At 35.2% G+C, this 4,750-nt stretch overlaps 1 pseudogene; it reads left to right on the top strand.

The window, feature by feature from the left end:
* Positions 1–1,792: 1,792 nt before the first annotated feature.
* LOC126553736 (uncharacterized) lies at positions 1,793–3,411 on the top strand (annotated as a pseudogene).
* Positions 3,412–4,750: the final 1,339 nt, after the last annotated feature.

Below are 4,750 nucleotides of genomic sequence, written 5' to 3'. Positions count from 1 at the left end.
TACATCAAGCTAGTTCTTCTGGAGCTATAAAAATCACCGAAAATTATCAGGAATTTCTGCAAGCAGACTCCAACCTTAAGAGACCAGCTAAAAATGTTTGTGAAGTATCGGGGAATATATTTGAGATAGATTCCAATATTTCCCTGGTACATTGCGTTTCGGCAGATTTCGAAATGACCCACGGAGTAGCTTTACAAATGAGAAGAAAATTTGGCAATTTGGCACAGCTACGTAGGTTACATAAAAAGGTTACTGAAATAGCATCACTAGAGATAGCAGACAGACACATATTCTATCTCATTACTAAAGAAAAGTTCTGGCAGAAGCCGACATACGCAGATATCTTCCAGAGTCTTCAGAATCTCAAGAAAATTTGCCTAGAGCGGAAAATAACGCAACTCGCTTGTCCGCGTTTAGTGACTGACACGGACGGTATCAAATGGGAAACTATCCGGAGTATGCTATACTACATATTTCGAAATTCGGGAATAGAAATAAAAATCATAACACAAGAACAGTTATCGAAAGATGACCAGTTACGGATCATTCGAGAATTTCACGAGACCCCTTTAGGGGGACATCAAGGAATAAATCGGACCTTTCAGCGAATATTACAACAGCATCATTGGAAAGGAATGAGACAAATGATCAAAACATATATCCTTTCCTGTGAGACTTGCCAACGTAATAAAATACCAAATAGATCAGTCAAAGAACCAATGGTTATAACACTACGTCTTCCAGACCCTTTGAGAAAATCTTCATGGATATTGTAGGACCATTTCCTAAATCTCACAAAGGAAATATGTTCATCTTAACTCTTCAGGATGACCTTTCTAAATTTGCATGGGCAGTTCCTATGATCAATCATGAAGCAAACACTGTAGCATATCATTTTGTAACCCAATTTGTGTGTTTGCATGGAATCCCTAAAAGTCTTGTCACAGACTGTGGTACTGAATTTCTAAGTCACGTATTTAAAGAGGTCTGTCAACTCCTTAAGATTAAACAAACTTCAACAACTCCATACCATCCTCAAAGTAATGGCTCCCTTGAGCGAAGTCACAGAACATTAGGAGACTACTTACGAAGTTTCGTCAACAAAGACCCTCAAAACTGGGACACTTATGTTCCATTCGCAATGTTCTGTCATAACTCAACAGTACATACTGCAACAAAATTTCAACCATATCAATTAGTTTATGGTAACGAAATAATAGTTCCTCATTCATTCACTCGAGACCCAGAACCTCAATACAACTATGAGGACTATCACTTTGAGATGAAGAAACAAATGCAGGAAACTCACAAATTGGCGAGAGCAGAGCTATTGGAAAGCAAACATAAATCTAAAGAGCATTATGACAAATCGATTACACCTCTAACCCTAGTCGAAGGAGATAGAGTCTTGATACAAGACAAAGCCCGTAAAGGAAAACTAGCTCCAAAATGGTTAGGCCCTTACCCCATCATTGATAGCCAACCAGATTCTCCAAATGTTACGATACTTAAGAAAAACAAACCTGTAAAAGTACACCGAAACCTCTTAAGACAATTTCATGAAAGAACCTAACTATGTTTCAGACTCATCCTAATTTCAACAACAATCGCAGAACCTTTAATCAATCATTTGGATTCCGATAACTATCACCAAGTGTACAATCTAACGCTATTCAAGAACCAACAAGGAATCTATTATGAATCGCATGGAGTAGCTAGATTATCTCATGATAGTTGGGAATTAGTGATTTCCTTGAATGTACAGTCACTGATTTCCAAATACCATGTTATTATGGACCACTATGAAGCAACCACGACCATTTGCAAAAAGCTGTTAAACAAATTCGGTAATGTGGAAATTGAAGAGATTTGCTCTCTATTTATGCAACAATTTTCAAGAGCAACTTTGCCATATTTAAACGAGATCGAAGCTAATCACAAAAGTTTGATGTTAGCAATTGATAATGATGGAAATAGAGTTCAACGGGGACTAGGGCAAGCCTTCAGGCGTATGGCCAACGTTCTGTATGGTGTATGCTCGAAGATTAATGTTGAATTCATTCTAAATCAAATATCAGAACTAAACCGAAGCAAAGGACTTAGCATAAGCAATATTTCAGAAAAGACCAGATTCCTACAAGCAGAAGCAAACTCTACACAACAATTAGAACTTCAACAGCAAAAATTAGAACAAAACCTCCAGTACCTACAAGAACAAACAAATACTACTATCAAAACCTTAATAAACTGGTGTTCCGAACAAAAGTATTAGAACAAGCATTACTATTTGAACTGGTATTGAATAAGTACGCTTATGAAACGCAGAACCTTATCTCTATAATAAACACAGCCTTAGATGGTAAAATTCACACTAGTGTATTTACTCCGCAACGCATTATTAAAGAACTTCTCGAAATTAAAGTAGACTTGCCAATTGGAAATACTTTTCCGTTGGATATTAATACAGAATCTCTTAATGATATCCTCCGAATCTCTGAAAAAACTATATTCTTCAAAGATAGCTATCTTATCTACGTAATAGAAATTCCACTAATTTCCAGTGAAGAATATAGTATATATCACCCGATACCTTTACCCATACCCCACAGTAAACAAGCCATCTTCTTAGTCGACCCTGAAATAGATTATTTAGGTGTGAGTAGAGACAACGAAAATTTTATCGCTTTAGACAACGGAAAGTGGGAAGAATGTATAACATTAAAACCTTATAAAGTTTGTAGAGGTAATCATCATATCCAACATTGTGCAGGAGCAGAAGTATGCGTAGTTTCATTACTAGTCAATAACCAACTTAATCCCGACCATTGCAAATTTAAATTCGTTTCCTTAAAAACCCCTATATGGCATCAGTTGGTGCAAACTAATTCATGGATCTATTATACCCAACCGGAATTAGGTATCATCACTTGCACAAATCCAATAAAAAATTCTAAGATCGAAATTGAGGGCGTAGGTAGAATAACTATACCTCCATTTTGTAAAATAAATTTCAGAAACTCTATATTATTTTCTAATATTAAAGCCAGCAGGGATATGAATTCAGATATTATACCAGAAAATTCTAGAAATGAACTGTTACACGCACTCTCAGACAGAGTTACAACAATTATTCCTCAGAACCTCACTAATAAAATCCTAATACGAAATTTGAACCAACTGACTAACAACGCAGTTGAGTTAAATGAACTTTCACATACCTTGGCTGAACCTTCCCTAATTTTCAATATCAAAGTTTATATTATTATTGTCATTTTTATTATGTTAACACTAACAATATTAACAACTAGTATATTAAGTTTTAGATTAAGAAAAAAAGTCATAAAAATATACAACCCTGAAATACCTGAAGCAGAACAGTCTAATGGTATTCAGGAAGACACAAAAGTGTAATTTATTTTTTTATTTTTTTTTCTCTTTTCTTCATTATTATTATTATTATTATAGTTTTTTTTTATTTTTTTTGTCAAACTGAACTGACTCCCAAATAACGCAAATTCGAACCTTACGGAAAATTTTAATTTAAGTGAAACACCGTGATCATTAGACCCCCGTGTTTCATTTAGTCTGGGGGGTGTTAAGAACCCCTGAATATTACATATTTAGTTTTTATATATATAATAGAAATATTTCATAATCAAACAATCATAATGCAGAGTGTGTGTCGTACGACGCTGCTACCGTGGGATCCGCTGAATAAGGGTTTTTTGATGTACATGGGGCAACGTCTCGACGACACACAGGGAGCCAGTCAGTCGTAGAATAACCAGTGTTAGATCAACAATTGTAGCTATACTTAAGATTTTTTACTTCCAATTATATAATAAATATATTCATTATTTAAATATACAATTGGAGCGTATTTTAATTTTGTGTTGTGCGTAAAATCCATAACACCGTGTAAACTATTATCAGTGTCCATTTTGATTTAATTTATTCCATGTTAATATATTGACATGATGGCCTAATAAGTAGTGACGACATTTTTTACACGCAAACACTATGGAAAATAGTTCAAGTTCCGTCGTGCTATAGTTCTGTTCAGCATTATTCAGCGTGCGACTTGCAAAACCTAAAGTTTGGTATTGCCCAGCATCATTGATTTGATAAAATTCTGCTCCAAGATGCAAGGTGCGTAGTTGATGCATCTGAGTTGAGATAAAATGCTTTTGTGAAGTCTGGGAATTGTATAATGATGTCTGTTAGAAATTTCTGTTTGATGTCTTCAAAAGCTCGTTATTGTATAGTGTTCCATACACATTTAGAATTTCTTTTCGTCAATGCACTCAGGTGTTCTGTATCTTGTGATAAATCTTAGATGAATTTTCTGTTGAAGTTAATGAACCCTAAGAATGACTGAACCTTGTTTTCTTGTTTATGGTGGTTGGAAGTTTTTTATTGTTTAAATTTTATCTGGATCCATTGAGATTCCTTTTTCAGATATAACATGTCCCAAAAATGTCACTTGTTTTTTTAAGAATTATGATTTCTTTTTATTAATTGTAATATTGTACTCCGCTAATTTCTGGAATATCGATTCGAGATGTTGCATGTGCTTTTGGAAACTGGTGGAGGTAATCTGTTGTGAGAGTACAGGATTTTTGCGGTCCCAATAAACCACCCATGAGTAAAGGGGAACACTTTACTCACGACCTGTGAGCCGCACCGCGTGATGACCCAAGGGCCAAGTCGATGGAACTCACAGGCTTTGATACACACAGTGACGAATGAA

The sequence above is a fragment of the Aphis gossypii genome, unplaced genomic scaffold (genome assembly GCF_020184175.1).
Source record: "Aphis gossypii isolate Hap1 unplaced genomic scaffold, ASM2018417v2 Contig00319, whole genome shotgun sequence".
NCBI lineage: Eukaryota > Metazoa > Arthropoda > Insecta > Hemiptera > Aphididae > Aphis > Aphis gossypii.
This window is presented reverse-complemented; position numbering and strand designations above follow the sequence as displayed.